The following is a 12,779-nucleotide window of genomic DNA, read 5'->3' as shown; positions in this document are numbered from 1 at the left end:
GACCGAAATTTTGGGTAAAATTCAAATTTTTTTCAAAGCGCCGACATATTGTTAATTATTGATAATTTTCGATGGTAGGTCATTGAAAGTTCAATATCTTCTAGAGAGGAGGTTTTTTTAGGTTTTATTTACGGAGAAGGCCAAAATTACTGCAGCAGTGGAGAACCTTTTTTTAGCGCCGTCGAAGGTCGCGTGTAACTCAAGTTTTTTGTTTTTTAAAACATTTTACTGTGTATTCTTAAAAAACATATAAATACTAGATATATTTTTAAAATTTTAAAATAATTGATACATTAAAATTTTTTTATTTCCCAAAAATCGCCTGTTTTTACGTTGTCACACCGGATGAATCTTTTAAAATCAATCAATATTCAGTGAATAAGATAATAACTGTAAATAGCATAATTCGAAACTAGATCTTAGTATGCTTGCTCATAGCTTTTATTTTTATTGACAGGAATTATTAATAGAACTATTCCGATTTGAAAAGAGCTATGGTTTAATAGTTTATTATTAATTAATAATTAATAATTTATTATTTATATAATTTAACGATATTTTAGAATCAATTATTTATTAATAAATTTTTCTAGCTAACGTTTAGTTAAATTTTTGTCACAAAAAATTTTCTAACTTCACCAATTTTAGAGCCAGTTTTTGTGTATGTTGAAATTATCGATTTTTTTAAACAAAAATCTTATTAAATAAAACTTCATTAAAAGATGACTTAACTTTTTTGAATAAAACCTCCTGATTTATAAATAATTATTGCGTTTGCCTGAAAAAATTTTTTAGATATCATATATTTTATCTAAGAAACGTTGCTTCAAAATCAATACACTGTTGAAACAATCGATTATTTGATAATGTTTTTTCGTTAGAAACAACTTTATCTTTTAAATAATAGAAGGTTTAATGAAAATCGATTAATTCAGTAAAAATATCGATAAATGTTGGTATATCGATTTTAGATTACTCAATTACTAATATATTTTACTTTGTATTACATCAAAGTATTAATTGAAAACTAATACTTATGGAAATGTAAGATGAGGTTTGCAAGTATCTAGATTTCCTTAAAAGTAAAAAAGGTTAAAAAAAATCACAAAATTGGCAAGCCATTTTTTTATAAAATATTTGAAAGCAAATATTCGTAAAAATTATTTTAATAATACGAACATTTAACATAATTTATACTGATCTAATTATTTTATTTATCAAAAATTAAATTCGAAAATTATAATACAAGTATATTAAGGTAAACATTAACCACTATTATAAACAATTTTGGGAGTCAAGAAAAATATTGTTCAATTTGACCATCATCGCTAATTTTCGATTAGAAAGTTAAATTTATAAAAATTAAAATTATTTTTAAGTAGCTTTTGAATAATAAAAATAAATATAATAATAACTTAGCTTCTATGCTTAGTGTTATTTTGTATTTTTTGTACATATTTGCCTAATAATTTGTACTTGTATTTTATGTTTCACTCTTTATTGAGGTATATATATATCAAACGTTTACTGTACTATTATTGAATATTTTTATACATATATGTAGTATAATGAGTAAATCATTATATTCTCCAAAACATTGCAAAACTATTTTTCTCTCTTTCTTCTGTGCTTAATGGGTATGAATTTAATGAAAACTAAAAGTAATATTAGAATAAATTACCGTTAAATCGTTAAACCCGCGCAAATATATTTGTTTATTTATTACATCGACCACATGATTGTACAAATTACATAGGCACGACTAGCCGGCTACCAAATACAATGAAGCATGCACAAAAGTAATAAAAATAAAGCATCATAAATTCCATTAATGTCGCCGAGCACACTCTCATATAAGCATAATCAAACAGACGCCCAAACTTAAGTACATACATACATACAAACTTATTCATATGCTCACATGTGGGCAATGTAAAATTTTATTACCGCACAAGAGCCTAAGTACAAACATACATACACACGTATGTGTAATATAACAAAATAAAATAAATTAATAATTTATTCAGTGTAAAAGCGTGTGGAAGAAAATTTTCCGCAAAATTTAAGTGCGAATTCCACAAATAGCCGCACTCGACAGTTGGCGAATGAAAGCAATTTAAGTGGATATTGAAAAAAGAAAATCTAAAATAAATAAATCTACATTGTATTCTCTGTATGCGCGCAAACTAATAGCCGTTAATCAATGAGATTTCTCCTAAATGGCTTGCAGAGCTTAAGAGGCCAACCATGCGTATACGCAACCAATTCATTTCATTCACAAGCAACAATTTCCTGCTTTTCTTTAACAGAGCGGAGTGTGCGAAATTTAAATTTATCTTCCACTTTGCAGTTGTTGTTGTTATAACAAAAATATAATGTGGCCTCTAGTGCCTAGAAATAGCTAAATATTCAAATACATACAAACATTCATTAATATATTGAGTGGAATATTCTAGCAAAAGCTGCGCGCCGCCAACGCCTTAAACAAGCAGAGCAGCTGCTACCGTTTTCATTGACATGACACTACAACTTTCTTTAGTTTTAAACAATTCAAAATATATATTATACACTTAATATATATGAGCTGAAAATCGTTGCATTAGTAATCATTACTAATTTTGGCTGTGAAATAGGCAGCTCCTTATATAATTATACTTGTGCATATACATTTTTCATTTAAATGCCTAAAAGTCGTTTCTTTAATAATTTATTTATATAACTTTTTAGGTGAAATGCCATTTTTGACATTTAAACATTAAGAAATTAAGTCTGTATGTGTCTGTGTGTATGTTAATTACCGGCGCATTGTGTCTCTCAAAGCGCTCGTCCACAACAGTTGTCGCCGTTTTTACTCATGCCGGCATGTTTGTGTATTTGTGGGCGTGTGTGGCGTCGAAAAGTCGCTCTTCTGCTAATGACACTTGGTTTTCATAAGGAAATATATTATGTATGGTTATTAATGTTAATATATTGTATAATTATTGTGAAATTTCTTTTCTGGCTATGCAGCTTAAGACAATTTCTTCGTCATCGCTTTGGAGCTCAATGAACACTGATTTTTGGCAATTGCAAAAGCAACATTAGATTTGATTTCAAACGATTTTGTAGCGAATTAAAAGGAAATTTAAAATCAAATATTTATTATATTACTAATATTTTAGTTAAGCATTATGATTGTGAGCGGAATCGCTTATAATTTATTTGCTGAATATATAGTATATATATACATATATAATGGACTTTTTAAAATAAAATATTAGAAACCAAAATCAAACATTAAAAAAACACTACTTTGGGTGTATGCATTAATTCGTGCGGTTTTTTTTACGAAAATTAAGACTTTATTGTGAAAAAATTGTTATACATTTAATGTTCAAAGTATTGCCCATCGGAAGCTATGATGTTTGCCCATCTTTCTGGCAGTTTGTGGATCCCATCCCAAAAGAACTTCTCCGGCTTGGAGGTCAAGAAAGAATCAATCCAATTTCTGATACCCTGTGTGCTATGTCTGGGCTATAAGACGGGTGAGGTAGAACCTCCCACCCACAGTTTTCCAAATAGTTTTTAACTGGCCTTGCAACATGTGGCCGAGCGTTGTCATGATGAAAAATTATTGATTCGTGTCTGGTCGCATATTCTGGTCGTTTTTCCGCGATGGCCTTTTTCAAACGAATCAATTGTTTTCGGTAGAGGTCCCCATTGATCGTCTGACCCGATTTCAATAGCTCATAATAGAGCACACCCTTGTGGTCCCACCATATACATAGCATAACCTTAGCAGCATGGATATTCGGCTTTGCCGTGGATGTTGATGGTTGGCCGGGATTCACATATGATTTCTTGCGCTTTGGGTTATCATAATGAATCAATTTTTCATCGCCAGTGACAATCCGATGCAAAAACGACTTCTTTTGGTGGCGTTGAAGCAACATTTCCGACATGTAGAATCGACGTTCGACGTCTCTTGGCTTTAATTCATAAGGCACCCAATTTCCAAGCTTCTGGATGAATCTTAATGATTTTAATCGTCTGGAAACGGTTGCTTGATCAACTCCTTATACTTTTGCAAGTTCTTCTTGCGTCTGGCATGCATCTGCGTCGAGCAATGTCTCCAATTCTTCGTCTTGAAGTTTGTTTGGCTGTCTGGGTCGTTCTCCGTCGTCTAAGTCGAAATTGCCACTTTTAAACCGTGCAAACCACTTTTGGCACGTTTGTTCGGCTAAAGCATGGTCACCATAAACGTCCAGTAAAATACGATGGCTTTCGGCAGCACTTTTCTTCATGTTAAAATAATGAAGAAGAACTCCCCGCAAAAACACTTTATCTGGTACAAATTTCGACATTTTCAAATGAATGAAACAAATTGTTGTTCACGCTCAAACAATTTATATCTACTGAAAACGACACGAAATGGCAGTACCTTTGAAATGAATATAGCCACAGATGAATACGACGCGAAATAATACTAGTAGAGCCCTCTCTTAGAAAACCGCACGAATTAATGCATACACCATTTTTAATTAGGTAGAAAATATAATATTACGATTGTTTGTTAGACTAAATGGTCAGTTTGTAGGACAGTTATATGCTATTATACCTTTGCTTTGGATAATAACTCACACCAAATTTCGTGAAGATATCTTGTCAAATAAAAAAGTTTTCCATGTTGTGACTTGAGTTTGATCGATCAGTGTGTATGGCACCTATATCCTATATACATCAGATATCGGCAGTTCCGACAAATGACGAGTTTTTTGTGGAGAAAAAAACGCGTGCAAAATCAGATCGAGATGTCAAAAGCTGAGAGACTAGTTTGCGTATATATAGAGATATTGCTGATTGAGTAACCGATCGCCGAGATACATAGTACAATAACAAAAGTTATAGTTCATAATTGAAACATGTGGTATGTGGTGCAGGGTAATGATTAGTCCTAAGGCACTGACAAATCGAAAGAAAAGAGTTATAGTGTATTGCGTCTTGAATTATTAAAATAAAAGTTAATTCTCATTCGAAATCCATATTTGAAAAGAGATACTATACGACACCAGGATAATTAAAGAGGAAACACGAACTTGAAGAAGAAGCAAACTGAAACTAAAACGGAACGTTGCGAAGTATTTATATATTCCAGCACTCACTTACACTAAAGATATATTTGCTAGTTACTGATGTATTAAATCGATGGCTTAAAACTTTAATAAGCATTGCAAGAATCAGCTTTAGGATCGGCTCGGCTTTGAGCTTTCACTGTGCACAAGTTATTTCAAGCAAAATAAAGCCGATAACTGAAATTTATCAGGTAAAAAAAGCTATTCTATTAGTTTCCACTCTAGAAAAACTCGACAAATACTTTTGAATCACTTTTTGTCTCTTACTTGTCCAGCTATAAGATTAATCGATTTGATATGAATTCACTCCCTTTGTCACCATCAATTTGCTGACGTTTTTAATCAAGCCCTAAGTGTCTGCTTGAACAATGAATGACCAGATATGTATGCATGTACATGTTATCTTAGTTACAATTCCATACAATTTTTAAGTCGCTTACAAGTGTATTGGTTATCACTGGTCTTATCGATATCAAATAACATCGAAGTTTATCACACGGCGAAGGTCAAGAATGTTAAGTCGTTGATACGGTTTGTTGTACATAAAAATAGAAGAAAATATTAAGAAAAAAACAAAAAAACTTATCTTTATATATGTAGGTATACATATTTGTATAATATAATATATTGCTTCCAAGTAATAATCATAAATCAACAATATCATTATTATTTTAATAGATTCTCTCTTAATGGATACAATCTACCACTAATTACAAACATATGGCCTAATTGGTATGAAAAATTTTAAAAGATAAAAGATTTCAATGCTGTATGATAAAAATAATATTTTTACACATCTTGTGGCTGCCATTCTTTTAATCTTGCTCGCACTTCGGTTCAATGTGTTTTCGTGTTTCTTTTGATCTTGCATTAATTTATGCCCAAAAACTAGCAATGTATAGGCATGAAAGTCTAGCTATATTACTATATATATACCATACATATGTACAATGTTGGTAATAACAATAAGTACACTGAACCCATTATTATTCTATGGGAATTTTTTTTTCAACGGCATCGTGATTGCTAGACTTTTTTATTCGAGTATAAGGTGTCATCTTATCCGCCGAAAAATATTGACGCATCGTCATTACAAAGAAAGTCTAAGTTTAGACGAGTTTCAATTTCGGTATAACTCAGTGATACAGAAAGCTTGAAAGCGCTAACAATAGCACTTAATATGAAAAAAATCTCAGCCGAAAGTCATCGTATTTTGTTGGAAGTTTATGGTGAATATGCTCCAGCTGAGCAGCGAATGTGGCAAAAGTGGTTTATACGATTTTCAAGTGGCGTATTTGGAAGACGAAAAACGTCCTGGGCGACCAAAAAAGTTTGAAGATAAGGAACTGGAAGCAGTACTTGATGATATACTTCCTCACTGGAATACCGTTCACACCAAAACGGGCTATCACAAATTAACTGGAAATTTTGATAAAAACCGCATGAACATATTTATAGACAGAATAAGTTTTTAGATCAAAATATTTGTGACCAGAAAACAGCTTGAAAAAAAACTAATGATTTGTACTCCACCTTTTAACACGCATTGTCAGTCATTCACTTGAAACATATAGTGCTTATATATACCACATATATATGTACTACATAAATGCGCACACATTTATATCCATACAGATACATACTTGTAGGTATATCTCATTTTAATGGACTTTTCTACCCACCTTACAACAGTTCTATAATTGCAAATTGTTTTGCGTCGCTTATAGTTGAGTTGTTGTCTTGCCAGCGCTTGTGTTGCGCGAGATTGATTATGCGAATAATATTAAAACTTTTATTTGTTTTTAGTTCTTTACCGTCGTATTATAAGTGCTTTGCGAAATATGCGAACCGGTTCGTCTCTTCCTCTTGGAAAACGCTTTAAGTATTTCAACTTTTACTTTGTACTTTAGTATCACTTTAATATTGTTTGTTGTTATTTTGCGCTTATTGTTATTTGCTTTTAAGCATGAGAACTGCAAAATGATTATTATTTTGCTCGTATGTATATTTTCGAGTGCGCAGGTATACGTGTGCGTGTGTGTATGCCTTCAAAAATTTATACTTTATCGCGCCAGCAAAGATTGTCTGCTAACTTAAGACATACGCATATGTGTGAGTGTGTATATATTTTCTAGCGCTATTCTAAAACACTATAGCAGACGTTGGCTTTATTAATTTATTTACTTTTATTTATGTCGGTGTGTGCACTTTTCCTTTGCTATCGCGTTTTTGCGTTGCACCTAACTCCACTTGGCTTATTTTTAAGCTTCTGGTATATAAGTTTTAATATATTACTTGTTTTCTTTTTCTATTTTAAAAAAATCACTAAATTTCTTGCATTTATTTACCATTGTTTTCGTATTTGCTTTATTAAGCAATAAATTATAAAAACTTATCGCGTCGCTTTTAAGCGTTTTTTGCACTTGATTATTGAGTTTTTGGCAGCGTGTTGTAAATTTGACTTTGCGTGTTTTTGCACTTTTTCGCTTGCACTCGCTGCTTTTCTAACTTTAATTTATTATTTTACAATATTTAAATCGAAAATTAAAAAAAATTATTTTTGCAACTTTTGCCTGTGTCTACGCATTCAATTCATAACGCTTACGTGCATTCGTCGTCACAACTGTTTCGTTTTTAATTAGCTGCCTTCGCTGCTAGCGCCTTTGCTCATGTACATATGTTTGTGTGTGTGTATTATGGGCGCACACTTAACTTTTTATTGCGCCTCTTTATCTTTTAGTGTTTCTTTTTGACTATTTCAATACACTTGCTTTGCGTTTTGAGTTTTATTGTTGGTTTTGCTGTATGTAGCCTCTCAGCTGATAAGAATTCTAGCTAGAAGAATCTTGCTTTACCTTTTTTACGATTTCTCCTTGCTATTTTGTACCGTATGCTACACTTCAAGCTTTATTGCATTGTGCTTTAACGGTTTCTATACAAAGTTCGGCTTTTTGCAGCGTTTAAAAGTTGAGTGCTGCCACAGAAAATAATATCGCTACTAATTTGTCTTTTTTGCAATGTTTGTTTATTTTTAAAAATTAATTAAATTTTTTAATTAATTAATTTTTCAAAATTAATTTCGAGTAATTATTTTTAAGTTTCGTTATTTTTTATCTTTAAATATTTTTTAATAATAATACCTTTCTCAGAGAAAATTTTTTTTTTTTCACAAACCTTTCGTTATTTATTTTCAGCTTTTTTCGTTGTTTAACGCTTTTCGTTTAAAAATATTTATAGATCGTCGTTTTGTATTGAACTGCATCGGAAAGTAAAATATATGTAGTTTTTCGTTGTTTGTTTTTTACAAAATCGTTTTCGTTTATTACTCGTTGTTATTTGAATCGCTTGAATATTTTTAAATTTGCGCAATTTATTTACAAAATAGATAAGAATTACGCATTCATTAATAATTCGATGTTTTATTATTTCTTCTTTTTTCGTTTATTTCACTACTTTCTTCCGATTTCTTCTTTACTCGCTATTATTTTAATTTATTTTATTTTTTCGTTTGCGATTCGCCGTTATACTTTTATGCTTATATCCTGCACAAAATTCGTTGAAATTTATTTTATTTTATATTTTGTTTTTGTGTTTGGATCCTGTCGCGTTGCAAAATGTGATCTTTCGCTTGGTCGTTATTAAACACAACTCGCTTCCGTCGTATAACGTTCGCTCGCTCGCTCGTTTCGTTTCGTTATGAATGCAGTGCTCACAAATTGGCGACCAACTGCGCTCGCCTAGCACCAAAAAGCGCTGTGGAAGAAAGCTTTGAGCGTTTTGTGACTTAAGCTAAATATACACATGTGCGTGAATATATATACAGTTATACGTGTGTATGTGTGTCGCAACTAAAAACAGAACAGTTCTAACTAATTCCACATACGCTCTGCAGCACTCTGGCGTCGAACTTGTTGTTTTTGTGCACATTCGTATATCACGATCATTGCGATCGTCGCGAGATTGTCATATACGCTTGGGTGTAGGAAGTTGGTTTGTCTGCTTGTCAGCTTTTGCTGAGTGACACTAGCGCACACACACAATCACACATTTACAACAAATTATATATTCCCGCTTCGGTCGCATTTGAGTGCGCTCCACGATTGTTGGCGTTGATCACTAGCACCTGCGAATCATACACGTACGATTGTATGTATGTATGTTATATACTCGCCTTTTCTATTAACTCGAAACAGTTGTAATAAAGACACTCGCATGAGCTCAACGAATTCTCGGAATTCACGCTTCATTTACATAATTTGCAACTCAAATATTTGCAAATATTTATTTAATTTTTTTTTCTCTCTTCATTTTTAGTACGTGTGTATGTATGTATTAGTACCTTTTTAATACTTTGAGTCGCTTTACTTTAAAAGTTTTAAGTTTAAATTTATTATGACAACAGCAACAAAAAATATGGAACTTTACACACATATGTATGTTCATATACATACATACATATAGGTACATACATACATGTACATATTTGTATTCTTTTATTTCTGATTGCTCTTTAAGCTGTTGGCTTTTCAGTGATAATTACACTTTTTTGCGGCTTGTATACATACATACTATATATGCATTTACATATATAAATATGTGTGTGTGTGTTGAGAACACCTCAATCGATTACCTTCTGCAAAATTCATATTATTTTTACTTTGTGCGTTATTCAAAACTCACGCAATTCTTAATAATATACCGCCGAAGCATTGCTACTTCGGCTTTATTTTGAATACAAGCACACAACAACAGCAAAAAAAAAAAATTATTTGTTTATTACTCGAATGTAAGTGTCTTAAATAAAACATAAATATACAGTGCTGTCTAGATTATCAGAAGCGTGGGCAAGTCGTGTTTAGAAGGCTAATAGAGCTTTTTGAGAGTAGTTGAAAGCTTTCTGTACACTAGCTTATAAATAAATAAATAAAATATTTTATCAAGCTTCTTAAAGATATACACACAAGTATATGTATTTTCTACATTGCCTTCACGTCCATAATGAATTACAACCCTGGGTAATATACGATGTTAAAAACGGCATGAAAGTTTTGAGAACGATCAACTCATTCGCTAAGTTGAAATCCTAAGCTTTTTGAAATCTTAAGAAATGAAGTTTTCAAACTTCAATTTACAAATTGACGAAGTTCTAAAAGATGAAAATTTCCAACTTCCATCAATATGTAAACGAACCAGAAATTTTAATGATATATGTACATATACATATGTATACTCGTATAAAAATTCTACATACTCTACTAAAGCGAAACCAAAAAATTCGCTCGAAGTCTTCTGTTGGTGATTCTTTTTCTATCAATAACTGTATTCAGTTTTTGGTTTTTGTGGAAATATCTTTGACGAATTTATGATAAGATTCCTGATTTGCTCATTGTATATAAATACATACGAGTATGTACATATGCTTTTAACTATAAGTACATGCGCAATTATGTCTTTCTTTGAACTTAAAACTATTAATGTTCGTTTTCATATTCAATACGTTGAAATCTGCTGTGAGCTGTCACTTTGACGTCTTCATTTTACCGTATTCCAAGTATTTCAAGTGAAAAGTTATAACTTTTGCGAGGAATTCATAATTTATTACAGAACACTCTATGTAAGTGATACTTCTAGTTAGTATTTACTTACTTAAAAATATTTTCTTGATTATAAAACTTCACAATCACTTTATCTTAAATATTTAATGATATAGTTAATAAATATGTATAAATGTGGATCGTATTTGCTATGAAAAATCGTATAGCTCCTAACAAAGCTTTAGAAAGTTGTGCCTTACTATTTTCTAAATTTAATTCGACATAGGAAGCTTTACAAAATTTTCACAAATACATTTTTCGTATATTCAAATATTTTTCGTACGAAAATCATGAAAACACCTACATAATTTATGAAAAAAGTGAAAGTTCAATTGTTACTATATTTGTGGATTCCAAGATATCGATCGTATTGTCAAAAGCTTACTTTAGATAATCACACAGAACATGCACCTTTGAAGACACATAATTAAAAAAAAAAATTAAAAATTGAAGGGCTATTACTTATATTAGCATAATTAGTGATGTTGATATTATCGAATTGTCTTTCTTGAGAAGTTTTGATTTCCACTCGCTTGAGAAAATTTTTTTTTTATAAGATTCGACTTGAAATTCTAGAGTCTTCAATTTACTTAAACTAATATTTGATGTTATTTTTAACTTTCTATTATGTTTTTATTATATGTATGAAGTCTATACTATATTTTTTATCAGCAGCACTGTTTCTTTGAATGATTTAATAATAAGTGTGGAGAATTAAAATATTGTTTGTTGATAATAATGGATGGCTCGACCCAGTGAACTTTATTGTGTTGATTAGTTTTTTGAAAAATTCTCGGCTAGCTAAATATTTTTTTGTCGTATTGGTAAAAAAAAAACAATAAAAAACTTAACAATTGAAGTTCAAAGCAAGAGTTGTTGCATACATATGTAAGTGGATTAATATGTATTTGGTAAGGATTCGGGTAGTAAGCCACTATTGATTTACGGATTTTATAAAATTGCATCTATTTACATGAAAGCTATCTTGACCCATATATGCATATATACATATGTACATATGTACATTATTGTTTGGTTTACAACTTAGAGCTTTTATTCGAGCTTTCAGATTTATTTAAGGTGTTCGTTTAATTTTATTCCTCAAATAGAGGGTTCTACATGTACAAACACGCCTCAAACTGATTGAAGGAACTTCTTAAAAAGTATAGCTTATCAGAAATAGTTTGAGATAGCTTGGCACGGTCCGACCGCCACATATGCAAAAGATTTTCCTGTTATATGCGACTTCTTCATACCGCGACCGCATCCATAACTCCATCCAAGTGACAGTTCGGTACGCAACTTACCAAGCTACGCCGGTAGACAGTCCGAGTATTTTTTCACATTACGTAATTTTATTAAACGTATCTGATACGTCAAAAACGAGATAAGCACTTCATACACAGTATGTAACTGACTGACTGACAGGAAATGCATCATAGTCAATAGCTAACGGGTCATATTTCGCACTAAATAGTTTAGCATAACAATGCAATACTATCAAAACAAATCGAAATTTTGATAAGGTTTAGTCAGCTGAAATGCAAAAAGAGTAGGTAATAAAAAGCAAAATGAAAATATCAGGACAGCGAAGCATTCAGCGGCGAACTCGGCAAAAAGCGCTAAATGAACCGTAGCGTCGGGGTAACAGCCGGTAAATAAAACATTTTGAATGGATACACAACAGGCCGGTAGATGAATCAGTCGATGAGTAAAGTGTGTCTGTGGAAACAAGCGATAAAGAAAGCAAGGAAAAACCGCTGGGGGGGATAAGCCCAACAAACATACATAAAGTAAAAGCGTGACGTTAATGACATGCCAACTGATAAGAGAAAAATGGAACGAAAAAATAAAGAGAATATGAGCTATACTCGTATACAGACAGATAGCTGTGACCAAATATGGTGAAAATCCACTAAAAGTAATGGCAAACGAGGGATGTTTGCACAATTATAAAGTATAGAAATGCCAAAGAACTAGTTAATTACTTTTGAAACATGATACAGTTATTTGCGGGAATATCCATTTTCTATAGAAGAAAAAGATAAAAATATTTATTTTATATTTCGCTAAC

General features: G+C 31.4%; 1 protein-coding gene across 9 annotated transcripts in view; it reads right to left on the bottom strand.

Moving 5' to 3' along the window:
- Positions 1-12,779, bottom strand: part of Sarm (sterile alpha and armadillo motif) — a 113,619-nt gene that overhangs the window by 24,538 nt on the left and 76,302 nt on the right. The window contains exon 1 of one of the 9 annotated variants that reach the window (XM_036359202.2): positions 6,794-8,260. The exons of the other annotated variants lie outside the window; for them this stretch is intronic. The gene's annotated coding sequence lies outside the window, so the exon portion shown is untranslated. Of the gene's footprint in view, positions 1-6,793; positions 8,261-12,779 lie in introns of those variants that run through there. 9 annotated transcript variants of the gene reach the window in all.

This window comes from Bactrocera oleae, chromosome 6 (genome assembly GCF_042242935.1).
Source record: "Bactrocera oleae isolate idBacOlea1 chromosome 6, idBacOlea1, whole genome shotgun sequence".
NCBI lineage: Eukaryota > Metazoa > Arthropoda > Insecta > Diptera > Tephritidae > Bactrocera > Bactrocera oleae.
This window is presented reverse-complemented; position numbering and strand designations above follow the sequence as displayed.